This window comes from Gorilla gorilla, chromosome 8 (assembly GCF_029281585.2).
Source record: "Gorilla gorilla gorilla isolate KB3781 chromosome 8, NHGRI_mGorGor1-v2.1_pri, whole genome shotgun sequence".
NCBI lineage: Eukaryota > Metazoa > Chordata > Mammalia > Primates > Hominidae > Gorilla > Gorilla gorilla.
Window position 1 is genome coordinate 88,479,868 of NC_073232.2, and position 15,657 is coordinate 88,495,524.

The following is a 15,657-nucleotide window of genomic DNA, read 5'->3' on the forward strand; positions in this document are numbered from 1 at the left end:
CAGGTGTGAGCCACCACACCCCACCCTGACTCAGTTTCAATGATGTCTTAATGGCATCGTGTTAAGACTTGAAAAATTGCCTCCAAAATGCTCTAGCCCTGAGGGAAACAAATTTCCCTTCTTCATTGTAGGGAGTCCTGGTTCCTGTGGTCATTCGAAATAAGACTCATTCGAAAATAAGACTCCCTCATCTTCAGGGCCATCCTCAGAAACAGGACGCATGCAGAAGGGTTAGGTTAAGAGCTAGGAGCACCTGAGGGGCGGAACCCCCTTAAGAGTACCCCAGAAGGACCATCGATGTATGCATACCCACAAGCCTAGACACCATTTGTCTACCTACACTCACACAAGAGATGTGGAGAGACAAGGCAACTGAGATTCATGGTTTGATGATTAAAATTCTTGTGAAGGTTTTTAGTTGTATTTTCTGTATTTTGCATTCGGCATTTTCCAAGTTTTCCATGACATATCTTGCTATTGAAGAAAACCATCCACTTTTTTCCAGAAAAATTAAATAAATAAATAAGACTTCCAGTGAGGCACAGTGGCTCATGCTTTTAATCCCAACAATCTGGGAGGCCAAGGTGGGAAGATTGCTTGAGGCCAAGAGTTCAAGACAAGCCTGGGCAACATAGCAAGACTCTGTCTTTATGATATTTTTTAAGCCCTGTATGCATTAGGTATTTGTCCTAATGCTCTCCCTCTCCTTTCCCCCAACCCCCTCAACAAGCCCCAGTGTGTGATGTTCTGCTCCCAGTGTCCATGTGTTCTCATTGTTCAACTCCCACTTGTGAGTGAGAACATGTGGGGTTTGGTTTTCTGTTCTTATGTTAGTTTGCTGAGGATGATGGTTTCCAGCTTCATCCATGTCCCTGCAAAGGACATGAACTCATTCTTTTTTATGGCTGCAACATTTTTTTTTAATTGCAGCTTTTACCCCAAATCCTGCTGGAAAGTCTAATAGGACAAAATAGATAAAATTGCAGCTCTTACCCCCAACATCCAGAGAGTTCCCCATGTTATTCCAACTTCTACTTAAATCAAGCTTTTCAAACCCGGCCCAGATGGCTTTAAATGTGGCCCAACACAAATTAGTAGACTTTCTTAAAACATTATGAGATTTGTTTGTGATTTTTTTTTTTTTTTTAGCTCATCAGCTATCGTTAGTGGTCGTGTATTTTATGTGTGGCCTAAGACAATTCTTCTTCTTCCAGTGTGGCCCAAGGAAGTCAAAAGATTGGATACCCCTGATTGGAAAACTGACTCCAAAAATAAGTGCTTCAAAATTCAAGGTGAAAGGGCACTGGGTGCGCTACCATTAGACTCATCTATTTTTTGCAAAACTCATAAAATTTCTAAGCATGCAATCCTACTCTTCCCCCATGTTTGATTTATTTCTATAATAATTTAGGGTAAAAAATGCATTTCCCAGATAATTTTCCATAATTAATGCCTTCAGAAATTCAAGAGGAAATCACTACTTCTATGCCTGAGCTATCTTTATTCAACAAAAGTATATTTTAGAAAAACCCACACTCACGTTCCCTTTATAGATATTTGGAAGTAGATTTTCATTTTCTCCCCATGGCCACATTATCTGTTGGTTACCAGGTACACTGAGCAGACTCTTGGGTATTAGGGGATAGTGACTGGCTTATGTGGGGACATGCTTTCTATGGGGACTCAGCTCTGCCTGGTTCTTGGGACAGCCCCTGCTATCTCCAGCATCTGGCTCTTTGTATCCCAACTTGTTCCCTGTTGTTTGTTCCTGGATGCTTTCTGGTCTGGTCTGCAATTTTCTCTTGATTCCTTTTATACCCAGTATATCATTTCCCTACAGATGTCCTTGCTCTTGGTTTTTCCCAAACTTGGAGGTTGTGCTACTCCCCTAAAGCCTATTCAAGCCTGACCCAGCCAACATGAAGCTCCCTGCTCCTCTAACCCCCTAGTGCTCTTGCCTCTGAACTCATGGCTGGTGTGTGCCATAGGATTAGGTCACTGGGAATTGGTGTCCTTATCCAGCCTGTAAGCTCCTTGAGGCCTAGACCATGTCTTTCACTGTTATATGGTCCACAGTCCCTTCTGCAGTGCTAAACACATAATAGTTAACATTCAAAAATATTAGATGTTGGCCAGGCACAATGACTCAAGCCTGTTAATCCTAACACTGTAGGAGGCCAAGGCAGGAGGATCACTTGAGCCAGGAATTGGAGACCAGCCTGGGCAACACAATGAGACCCCATCTCTACAAAAAATACAAAGATTAGTTGGGTGTGGTGGTGCACACCTGTAGTTCCAGCTACTCAGGAGGTTGAGGTGGGAGGGTCGCTTGAGCCCAGGAATTTCAGGCTTCAGTGAACTATGATCGAGCTACTGCACTCCAGCCTGGATGACAGAGTGAGGCCCTGTCTCTTAAAAAAATTAATTAATTAAAAAATTTGATGGGTTTTTTGTGCCACTGGACACATGTGGAATCACAGAAGGAATACAAATCAGACCTCGCATTAAGAACATTTTTGTTTTCAAATCAAGTTCATGTTTATTATTTCATATGCTCCTCACAACAACCTTGGGATATAAGGGAATGTGACCTTCATTCCACACACGTCCCTGAGATACGGAAGGGGTAACTATCACCCAGGGGCCACAGTGCAACAGCAGAGAATCCAAGAGGCCCTTGCTGCCCTGCGGGGATGTTCAGAACTCAATGACAGAACGTGTCCCAGTTCCTTTACGAACAGAAAGTACCTGAGCCCTTCACCTGTGTTCCATATAGCCACTTCCTTGAGTGTCTCAAATATGGCACAAACCCTAAACCAGCCCCTGAAAGATCTGCAGGAACAATTTAATCTCTTCAAGGTGAATTTTAAAAATAGAGGCTTTATCAAGAAAGCCAGAAAGATTTTCTCTGTGTCTCCAAAATGGAAGGAAAACGATCTAGATATCTAAAATTGAAACTCCCAATAAACAACAGTTACTTTTTCCAACTAGAAACCAATTACATTTTTTGATTTAAAAGGTTTAAGGGCCATGCATGGTGGCTCATGCCTGTAACCCCAGCACTTGGGGAGGCTGAGTCTGGAAGATTGCTTGAGCCCAGGAGTTGGAGACCAGCCTGGGCAACAGGGCAAGATCCCATCTCTACAAAAAGTTTTAAAATTAGCCAAGTGTGGTGGTACACGCCTGTGGTCCCAGCTATTTGGGAGGCTGAAGTGGGAGGATCACTTCAGCTTGGGAGGCTGAGGCTGCAGTGAGCTGTGATTATACCACAGCCCTCTAGTCTGGCTGGGCAACACAGCAAGATACGTAGGCTAATTAGCCCACTCCAGGCCCACTCAGCCTCCTGGCGATGTTTCTCCAGGTTATTGGATTTCCTCTACAGTGCTTCTGTCTTGAAGGGTCCGACTGCTTGAGGACGGACATTGCTATCCCCCAGGGCTCAGGCTGAGAGCAGTTCTTTACACGCAATGATGTCTAAGGGTGGAAATCCACACATCCAGCTTGCAAAAAAGCCGCAGCCAGGGAGAGCTTAGGGTCCTGATCTGGGAGGAATTGGGTGTAGTAGAAGCTTCGGGAGCAACATGAGGCTCCTTGGGGGCCAGGAAGGCAGCTTCACAGCACTCTGCCTTGAACAGGTGATTCTTTTCCTCATTTTTCTCCCCTCTCTCATCTGATTCCACAAGTTCAGGGAAACGGAACAGGGGACACTCAGAAACTGTTCTGATTTACAGATTCAGCAAGCACCTCTGTTTAAACTGATCCTCCAGTAACAGAAAGAGAAGAGGAAGCACAAGGGCAGAAGCTAATAAACAGAGTCTTGCTGGAGAACAGGAGAGAGGAGAGAGGTAAAGAATCTGTTTCCTTACACGAAGCTGCAGTTTGCACATTTTTTACCACTGGGGCCTCCTTTGCTGATGTAACCCAAAAGAAACACTGGGTATTGAACGGAAGCATTGTTTTACTCACCTTATTGGTTAGGCTCTGTTCATAACAATAATCTACATTCTTTGTAGGGTAGAAAATATTTTTCAAAACTCTAAAAATAAAAGAAAATAGGCTGGGCGCGGTGGCTCACACCTGTAATCCCAGCAGTTTTGGAAGCCGAGGGGGGCAGATCACGAGGTCAAGAGATCAAGACCATCCTGGCCAACATAGTGAAACTCCGTCTTTACTAAAAATACAAAAATTAGCAGTGGCTCATGCCTGTAATCCCAGCACTTTGGGAGGCCAAGGCGGGTGGGTCACCTGAGATCAGGAGTTTGAGACCAGCCTGGCCAACATGGTGAAACCCCATCTCTACTAAAAATACAAAAAATTAGCCAGGCATGGTGGTGGGTGCCTGTAATCCCAGCTACTCAGGAGGCTGAGGCAGGAGAATTGCTTGAATCCAGGAGGTGGAGGCAGCAAGCCAAGATCGCACCACTGCATTCCAGCCTGGGCAACAGGAGCGAAACTCCGTCTCTTAAAAAAAAAAAAAAAAAGACCAAAAGTATGAAAGCTGATCACAGTTTGATCCATCATCTACCATTTGGTTGGTACTAAGAGAAAACATTTCAAGTTGGTACTGTATTGAAAAACCCAAAACATGCCCTTACTGTAGCTCCAGGTCCTCTGTCCCTGGTGATAGAGCAAAGTTGATAGCTGTGCAGAGTGGGGAGTAGACAGGGCGCCCTTGAGAAGCTGCCAGAGTTAAGTTAAGCCCACCTCCTCTGAGACTAGCTCCGTGAGTACAGACAAGACACTGAAGTTCTGTGTTTCACCTCCTGTAAAATAGGAATAACAATATTTGCCATGCACGGCCATGGTAAGGACTAGCAACTGTGTTAGAAGCACATGGCACAAACCAGGCTTTTAAAAAGCATAGGTGACTAATTCATCTGGGGATGGAGGTGCATGCCTGCTAGTCCCAGCTGCTTGGCAGGCTGAGGTGGAAGGATCGATTGATCCTGGAAGTTCAAGGCTACAGTGAGCTATGATGGCACCACTTCACTCAGCCTGGGCACCAGAGAAAGACCCTATCTCTAAAAAAAGAAAAAAGTGATTATTATTCTATTTCTGTATTTTTCCTTCTCTATGATTTTGTATCAGGTGATTTCTATCAGGACCTGCAGACACTTCGACAAGATAAACTACATTTTATGTGAAATAAAGGCATGTTCAAAAAGCAAGAGGGCAGATCGTGGCTGAATGAGACCACCTGAAACTGAGGCTAAGTTAATTTTCACAGGTCCCTGCTACTAAGATTTCTAAGCTACAGGGAAAAGGTAAACTCATCGCTAGATTTCTCTGCCTGCTCAAGACCACACCCCAACTGGCAGCATAATTCTTGGTGAGGATGAAAAAACTAAATATACACTTGCCTTGAAAAGCAAGTATAGGTTTTCAAAACAGTATCCTGTTGCCAGCTAAAGCAAACAGAGCGGTTTCAACCCGAGGAACTGACAGGCAGTGCAAAAGGGCAGATTGGAAGAGATTAAATATTTGTGCAAAAGCCTATACCCCCCTTCACAAAGGGCTGCCTCTGTCTGGCATAAAAGGGAAGGGATGCGGGAACTGAGAAGAGGGCCTTATCTTTCCAGAGGAAGGACTGTTTGGGGACGGAGGAGGTGGAGAAGGGGAGAGAAAATAGCAGAGGAGGGGAGACATCAGATGGGTGTGTGTCCCCTGGTCACTGTCGGGCCAAGCCAGGCTGCTGTCATCGGCTGAGGCTGCACTTCTGACCCCTGCGGTGAAGCCAAGCCACGCGGGCTCAGGGGCAGATGGAAACAGGATGACTCGAGCTTTGAAGCTGCCAGCCTGTGATGGCAGAGAGGCCAGAAAGAAGCCCGCTCCAGAACCCACTCTCTCAGCAGCAGCACCACATTAATTTGCAGGGGCGTGGGAAGGACAGAGGAGGGGAGGGGCGGAGAGGGGAGGGCAGGAGAGGTCGGGCTGGGACCGAGGCCAGGGAAGCGGGTCATGTGCTCAAGGCAGCCCAAAGGCCTGCCAGGGGGTGCCCAAGAAGGACCTTAGAGAAAGGAGATAAAATTGTAGTTTTCGACTCTGCTGACAGTCGATCAAAGCTAGTTTCTGCTTCTGAGACATTTTAGTGGCTGCCAGGAACTCAGAATTTAGAAGAGAAAAAAGAAGAGGAAAGGAAAAAATCGACAATGGAGCAGTCTGCGCGGGCGGTGGGGAGAAAGATGAGAGTCTTTGAGGAATTGGGATTTTTCTGTGGACTTTGGAGCTCCTCGGGGCCCACCACAAAGACCAACATGGGGCCGGCGGCACAGGGAATAACACCCCTGGGAGGCCCTTAGAACACAGCTCAGGTTACCCACATTTGAGGAGAGACAATGGGAGGGACGGCCTGCGATCCCTTGGGCCAGCTGAGGGACAGGGCTGGAACTGTGGTTCCAAACCCTGGCTGCACAATGCAATCGTCAGGACATTTCAAAAAAATGCAGATGCTGGCCGGGCGCGGTGGCTCACTCCTGTAATCCCAACACTTTGGGAGGCCAAGGCAGGCAGATCACGAGGTCAGGAGTTCGAGACCAGCCTGACCAACATGGTGAAACCTCATCTCTACTAAAAATACAAAAAAAAATTAGCCGGCATGGTGGCAGGTGCGGGAGGCTGAGGCAGGAGAGTGGCGTGAACCCGGGAGGCGGAGCTTGCAGTGAGCCGAGATCGAGCCAGTACACTCCAGCCTGAGCGACAGAGTGAGACTCCGTCTCAAAAAAAAAAAAAAAAAAAAAATTAGCCAGGCATGGTGACGTGCGCTTGTAATCCCAGCTACTCAGGAGGCTGAGGGAGGAGAATTGCTTGAACCCAGGAAACTGAGGTTGCAGTGAGCCGAGATCACGCCACTGCACTCCAGCCTGGGTAACAGAGTGAGACTCTGTCTCAAACAAAACAAAAAATGCAGATGCCAGACCTGGCTCACTTGAGTTAAATCAGTCTCCCTGAAGATGGGGTCCTGATGCAGGTTTTAAAAAACTCCCCCATTGATTCTAATGCCCAGACAAAATCATGAACCCTGAGTAAGAGACTTAATGGGGCCCTGCTGAGGACAAGCTTCCCTTGGGCTATGGCATCCTCTCTCTGCACTGGGTGATATGGTTTGGCTGCATCCCCACCAAAATCCCATCTGGAATTGTAACTCCCACAATTCCCACATTTCGTGGGAGGAACCCAGTGAGAGGTAATTGAATCATGGGGAGTGGGTCTTTCCCAGGCTGTTCTCTGATAGTGAGTAAGTCTCACGATATCGAATGGTTTTAAAAACGGGAGTTTCCCTGCACAAGCTCTTCTCTTGTCTGCTGCCCTGTGAGACATGCCTTTCACCTTCCACCATGATTGTGAGGCCTCTCCAGTCATGTGGAACTGTGAATCCATTAAACCTCTTTCTTTTGTAAATTGCCCAGTCTCGGTTATGTCTTTATCAGCATTGTGAAAATGGATTAATACACTGGGAAAAGAGCATCGGGGTCACCCACCTTCTGACTATTCCCTGAAGACTCAGGAAGCCTTTCCCCCTTGATGGCTGAGAGTCAATCCAGGGACCTCAAGAGTGGAGCCTCATCATCAAAGCAGACTGGGGACAACAGAAGACAGAACACACACAACATTCAGCAAATATTTGAAGGTCAGGCATGGAGGCTCATGCCTGTAATCCCAACACTTTGGGAAGCTGAGATGAGAGAATCTCTTTAGGTCAGGAGTTTGAGACCAACATGGCCAACATAACAAGACCCCCTCACTAAAAAAAACACAAAAATTTTAAAAAAATTAGCCAGGTGTGGTGAAGCACACTTGTAGTCCCAGCTACTGGGGAGGCTGAGGCAGGAGGATCTCCTGAGTCCAGGAGTTTGAGGCTGCAGTGAGCCATGATCCCACCACTGCACTGTAGCCTGGGCTAGAGTGAGAATCTATCTGAAAAAAAAAAAAAGTCCACCAAAACAGAACCAAAAAACCCCAAATATGTGAGTAACTGTGCCAGGCACTATGCTATGCAAATGGTGAGTCTAATCAATTAGTTGATTCTGCAGCTCTGGGTTTTCCCTGTAGCAGAAGAACAAACCATACCCTGAGGTCTACAAGTGCAGAGAGAGCAAAATCACAGTTTCCAAAAAGATAAATCCAGGACTCTTCATGCGAATATAAAATGAATACATGTCAAACACTTTATCTGACTCATTAATTAATGAGGAAATCAGTAAGATCTTAATACCAGGTCGGAGAGATGTGAAAAGCTAGGTATTTACAGGCAATTTACAAAAGGAATGTTAGGGTACGATTACTGGGTTAGATACAAGCTAGTTAATATCTTACAGGGAAATAAACTCTACACTTTGGAGTTGTTTCTGTTTTTCCTGCCAGATAGAAATGACTTTCATCTCTACCAAGGAAAAATCTATAACTTAACACATAACTTCTCTAAGTCTAGGAATTTTGAACAACAGTTAACAGTGAGTTGAAGAAAATGCTTCTACCCCCATGTGACATTGAAAGGACATGCTGCCACCAATTTGCCTGATTTTCAAGTTTTTGACCATTTTTCTCTCTTTTTTTTTTTTTTTAAGAGTCAGGGTCTCACTCTGTCACTCAGGCTGGAGTGCAGTGGCATGATCAAAGCTCACTGTAGCCTCAAACTCTCACATCAGCCTCCTGAGTAGCTGGGACTACAGGCGCCTGCCACCACAACTGTCTATTTTTTTAAAATTATTTTTCTTAGTAGAGATGGGGTCTTGCTGTGTTGCCCAGGCTGGTCTTAAACTCCTGGTCTCAAGTGATCCTTCTGCCTCAGCCTCCCAAAGTCCTGGGAATACAGGAGTGAGCCACTGTGCCCAGTGGATCATTTTTCTTGAAAGAAAAAGGTGGTGAGACCATAGGCCTAGAGAAGAAATAGGAAGGTACAAAGCACAAGAAAGTCCAGAATCGATGCAACTACAAACCCATAAAGTGCAGGTCCTGTCTGGTTATGCTGGGCACTTGTATGAAGGGGTCATCCACATATTAGCTATGGCCACTGGTCCTTCAAGATCCTGGGAAGAGTGACTCTAGGAACATTGGAAAGTCCAAGGCCTTCTGCAAGATTTCTGAGCACTAAAGAGCTTACATTCTCATGGTCTTTTCTGGCTCTGAGCCTCCACTTCTGCTGAATTTGTTTGTTTAAAAATCCTTTCCTTGGCCCAGGCGCAGTGGTTCACGCCTGTAATCCCAGCACTTTGGGAGGCCGAGGCAGGCGGATCACCTGAGGTCAGGAGTTTGAGATCAGCCTGGCCAACATGGTGAAACCCCATCTCTACTAAAAATAAAAGAAAGATTAAAAAAAAAAAGTAGCTGGGATTACAGGTGGTGCACACCTGTAATCCCAACTACTCGGGAGTCTGAGGCAGGAGAATTGCTTGAACCTGGGAAGTGGAGGTTGCAGTGAGCCGAGATCATGCCACTTTACTCCAGCCTGGATGACAGAGTGAGACCCCATCTCAAAAAACAGTAATAATGCTAATAAATAAAAATAAAAATCCTTTCATTGTTATGGTTGTTACTGACAGAAAAGAGGTTTCTTTTCTTCCTTTCTACAACACAGAAATAAAATTAAACCTTCCATAGAAGACATTTATATGGACTTTCCTTAGAAGGTTTAGGAAGATTGAAAGATCTAGATTTCCAATGCAAAAAACTCAGACATAAGCAATTCCTGTTCCTTAAATAATGCTGCTCCTCCTGCTCCCCTTCTGGGGTTTTTCCTCTTGTTTTCTCTTTTCTCTCTGACCAAACAGCCTATTTTTCTTTTGTTCTGTTTTTTGTTTTTTGTTTTTTTGAGACAGTGTCTTGCTCTGTCGCCTGGGCTGGAGTGCAGTGATGGTATCTTGGCTCACTGCAACCTCCGCCTTCCGTTCAAGCGATTCTCCTGCCTCAGCCCCCCACGTAGCTGGGACTATAGGCACCCACCACCACTCCCGGCTATTTTTTGTATTTTTAGTAGAGACAGGGTTTCACCATATTGGCCAGGCTGGTCTTGAACTCCTGACCTGGTGATCCACCTGCCTCAGCCTCCGAAAGTGTTGGGATTACAGGCGTGAGCCATGACTTCCAGCATGTTTTTGTTTGTTTGTTTTTTTAATCATCTTGGCTTGTGATAATTCAGATGCTCAAAGTTTTATCTTCTCGTTAAGCAGTTGATGAAAAAATGCTCTTAAATGAACTTTGATCCTGTGAACTTTGATCCTGCCCATAAGAAAAATTTGGTTCTGGCTGATAAGAAAGCAAAATTTTTACCCACATTTATAGTAAAATTTGTAGAGCCCTCTTCCCCCCACAGCACTGCTCCCTCTGTCCCAGCCCTGCACACCCAGGATCCACCCTGCTCCCAACTTGAGAGAGGGAAAGACCTAAGTGTACATTTGGGGCAGAAGTTTCTTTGGTTCTGGTGTTCTGAGCATGCCCTTAGTTTCATGAACCTCTAAGAATTTCTTGATTTGGTGAGATGGAGCAGGGACCTCTCTAAGGGTCTGCTGAGCACCCCCAAACATGAAAATAAAGGAAAATCTTGAGTTCCTTCAAGGGAAGTTCCAGGCACCTAGCTGGCCCTGAGAAGTAAATGAGCAACTTGGTAAGCAAGAAGGTAATAGTAGCTTCAAACAGTAGCCAAGGGCCGGGTGTGGCCAAGGCTTGTGACTGTAATCCCAGCACTTTGGGAGGCCAAGGGAGGTGGCTGTGTCTCTAGAAAAAATACACACACACACACACACAAAAATTAGGCAGGTGTGGTGGTGCATGCCTGTGGCCCCAGCTACACGAGAGGCTGACGTGGGAGGAAGGGTTTAATTTTAGCCTAAAGGGCAGAGGTTGCAGTGAGCTGAGATCACACCACTGCACTCCAGCCTGGGCTACACAGTGAGACCCTGCCTCATTTACTAAAAAAAAAAAAAAAAGATGAAAGCAGCTGACTGGCTGGCTCAGGATACTCACTAGACAGTGATGCCTAACCATGAAGCATTCATTTTCAAAGACCTGGGATTTTATTATTTTATTTGAGTGCATCAGTTTCTTTCCTTTAAAAAGAATGTATTTCAATAGTTTGTGGGGTATAAGTGGTGTTTTTTGTTACATGGATGAATTATATAGTGGTGATTTATCCCCAGTCCCCCACCCACTTCCCCTTTCTGCATCTCTAAAGTCCATGATATCACACTGTATGCCTTTGCATACTCATAGCTTAGCTCCAACTTATAAGCGAGATCATGTGGTTTTGGTTTTCCACTCCTGTATTACTTCACTTAGAATAATGGCCTCCAGCTCCATCCAAGTTGTTGCAAAAGACATTATTTCCTCCCTTTTAATGGCTGAGTAGTATTCCATGGTGTATATATACCACGTTTTCCTTACCCACTCATTGGTTGATGGGCACTTAGGTTGGTTCCACATCTCTGCAATTGTGAATTGTGCTGCTGTAAATTTACGTGTGCTAGTGTCCTTTTCATATAATGACTTCTAGGAAACGCAGTTTTGATGAACACTCCAACCTACATTCCTGTAGGGGTGGGTTGCCCCTACACACCTGTGGGTCTTTCTCGTAAGGTGGAACGAGAGACTTAAGAAAGAAAAAGACACACAGACAAAGTATAGAGAAAGAAACAAGGGGACCCGGGGGACCAGCGTTCAGCATATGGAGGATCCCGCCAGCCTCTGAGTTCCCTTAGTATTTATTGATCATTCGTGGGTGCTTCTCGAAAAGGGGGTTGTGTCAGGGTCACAAGACAATAGTGGGGAGAGGGTCAGCAGACAAACACGTGAACAAAGGTCTTTGCATCATAGACAATGTAAAGGATTAAGTGCTGTGCTTTTAGATATGCATACACATAAACATCTCAATGCTTTACAAAGCAGTATTGCTGCCCGCAGGTCCCACCTCCAGCCCTAAGGCGGTTTTTCCCTATCTCAGTAGATGGAGCATACAATCGGGTTTTATACCGAGACATTCCATTGCCCAGGGACAGGCAGGAGACAGATGCCTTCCTCTTGTCTCAACTGCAAGAGGCATGCCTTCCTCTTATACTAATCCTCCTCAGCACAGACCCTTTACGGGTGTCGGGCTGGGGGACGGTCAGGTCTTTCCCTTCCCACGAGGCCATATTTCAGACTATCACATGGGGAGAAACCTTGGACAATACCTGGCTTTCCTAGGCAGAGGTCCCTGCGGCCTTCCGCAGTTTTTGTGTCCCTGGGTACTGAGATTAGGGAGTGGTGATGACTCTTAAGGAGCATGCTGCCTTCAAGCATCTGTTTAACAAAGCACATCTTGCACCGCCCTTAATCCATTTAACTCTGAGTTGACACAGCACATGTTTCAGAGAGCAGGGGGTTGGGGGTAAGGTTATAGATTAACAATCTCAAGGCAGAGGAATTTTTCTTAGTACAGAACAAAATGGAGTCTCCTATGTCTACTTCTTTCTATACAGACACAGCAACAATCTGATCTCTCTTGCTTTTCCCCACATTTCCCCCTTTTCTTTTCGACAAAACCGCCATCGTCATCATGGCCCGTTCTCGATGGTCGCTGTCTCTTCGGAGCTGTTGGGTACACCTGCAGACTAACAACAGACAAAACAGGCACACAAGGATTAATATGAGATTTATAATCGTAGTACTTCCGATGGTCTTAACCCAAGTGACAGGGTTAAGATTTGCGAGGCCATCAGCAACTCCTGCAATTGCCTCAGTTCCTGGCACCAGATTTAAATGGGCTTTTGATGCTTCGAAAATTTGTTCTTTTAATTTGGAAATGTCTAAAGTGAGATTATCTTCTCTTCCCTGTAGATGGCGTCTAACCATATCCCAGTGATGCTCAGACTCATTATAAATTTGGGGTGTAATGCAAAAGTCTGACGTATTCCAGTCACACTGTAACTGGAAACGATGTTCTAAGCTCATGAGTCTGTCTCCCATCCAAATGACAGTTTGTCTAAGATCATTAATTTGATTTGCCAATTTTTGATCAATACTAGATTGCGAATTCCACAATCTTGTAGAATTTTTTTGCCAATTATTAACAAAGTTTACTGACTGAACAGAAGAGTGCAATGCAACTCCTACTACAGCAGCCGTAGCTGTGACTGCAATTAATCCCATAATCACTGCAATTAAAGTAAAAATGAATCTTTTGGATCTATTTAAAACACCTTTTAATACTTCAGTCAAAATATGGACGGATGGCGAGGCCTCCCACGGTCAGTCCATGGACACAGGGATCCACACGCCCTCTCTTGCTCTCACCAGCAGAATACGGTGTTGCCAATTAAAAGTTGAATCAATGCAAGTAAACAATCTACAATTTTCACAGGTTATAGTCTGGGAGTCTGGTTTAATAACTATATTTCCTACAACTAGCATATAAGGGGGCTTTACGCAACTTTGTAAAGGAACTGTTAGACTGGAATTTAGGTCGATAGTATAAAATGGCTTACGATCTCTTGTTTCTAAAGTTTGATTTCCAGACCAAATTCTAATGTGGTGTGAGGCCACAGTAAGCCTCCATAATTCTGGATGTTTAGGACCAGAAACAGGACTTATTATTTTTGGTCTTGGGGTAGAGATTCCTTTTTCTCCCCATTCCCAAGGGTAGAAGGACTGTAATTTTTTATACTTATGTTTGTCTAGACTTTCTGTTAAGTCGCTATCAACAGCTGGACTCACTTGTGCACTTGGACACGACTGAGTTTGTCCTGAGCAATTGTGGTAGAATTGACCTCGAGGTGCCCAATCTATAATAGTTCCGAATTCATTGTTTTGTAATATCACCGCACTATTGGCCACACATTCTTCCCAAATTAAAACTTCTGTATTTTTTGATTCTTTGGGAATTTCCTTGGGGCAAGGTTTCCCTTTAGGTCTAAATTTTAATGATCTTTGATAAGAAAAGTCTTGTAAATAATTTACCCGTGGCCTGAGTGACATCCCGCTTACCATGTGATAAGTGAATCTACTGATGGGACTGACAGTAGGTACTTCTACCAACCAATTTTGGACTGCAGGCATTAAACATCCTGGTGCTCTCCCTAGGCAAATAGGAGGATAACGATATCCAATGGAAATATTTATCATCATCCCTTCTTCCTCAGGTTTGGCAGGGCAGCGATCATCTGTGGGGCCAGGTACCCATACACTATCATTAACATATACTTCTATAGGATTATCCATCCATGTGACTGCCCGAATTAAGGGCGGGAAAGGCACATAGGCCCAGTAGGTATAATTAGCTGCAGCTGCTCCTGCAGGCATAGGGAGACTTACCACCGTTGATACAATCATCAAGGCTCCAAGCAGCATACTCTCTGGGGTTTGTGTCACCTTTGTGTTCTCTAGATATTTTGTAGCTAACTGCGTCAGCTTCTTTAGTTGTGCCCAAGTCGGCGGCTCTGCCTTCTTGGTGGATGGCAACTTCATCTGTTCTTCTGACATTACCATTTTGTTCATCTTGTGAGTCAACGGTGCTCGATTGCGGTGTCTCCGTCTCCGCGGAGGTGCTTTTCTTTGCATCTCCGATGGGTTCATTGTAGAACTTCAAATGTCTAGTGGGTATCCAAACAGGAAGCTGATTTTCTCCTGGTGAAACACAAGCAAAACCTCTCCCCCACGTTATCACCTTCCCTATTTCCCATGTCTTATTTTTATTATCTTTCCACCAAATTAGTTTTCCTTCATGTGGGCTGTTCTTTTTACCAGTAAGATGTTGTTCTGCAGAAGTAGTAGTCTGATTTCTATAAATGTTTAAAAAATTTAAAGTATAGAGTGCTAGATTAAGTTGCATCTGAGGAGTGGTACACTCTTTACTGTCTCCCCCTTCTTTTTGTTTAACTAATTGAGTTTTGAGTGTTCTATTAGTTCTTTCAACTATGGCCTGTCCTTGGGAATTATAAGGAATTCCTGTTGTGTGTGAAATTTTCCACTGACTTAAGAACTTTTGGAAAGCTTTACTACAATATCCTGGTCCATTGTCAGTTTTGATTTTTTCTGGAACTCCCATTACAGCAAAACAAGACAATAAATGTTTTTTAACATGGGAAGTACTTTCTCCTGTTTGGCAAGTTGCCCATATGAAATGTGAATAAGTATCAACTGTTACATGAACATATGATAATCTTCCAAATGAAGGTACATGTGTGACATCCATTTGCCATAATGCATTAGGACACAAACCTCTGGGATTAACTCCTGCCTCTTGAGTGGGCAGGTGTAAGACTTGACACTGGGTGCAATGTTGTACAATATCTTTTGCCTGTTTCCATGTGACATCAAATTTGTTTTTTAATCCTGCTGCATTTACATGAGTCAAAGCATGAAGTTCTTTTGCTTTTATGAATGCAGATGATACCAGTAAGTCAGCTTGTTCATTTGCTTTAGTCAAAGGCCCTGGTAAATTAGTGTGTGCTCGAATATGAGTAATATAAAATGGGAAATTTCTTTTTCTTACAGTTTGTTGTAATAAATTGAATAGCTGGTTTAACTGATCATCCACGCTATATTTAATTAGAGCTGTCTCAACATCCCTTGTAGCCTGTACTACATATGCAGAATCTGATATAATATTGATAGGTTGGTCAAAATCTTGTAACACTGTAATGACTGCAACCAACTCTGCTCTTTGAGCCGATTGATACGGAGTTTTGA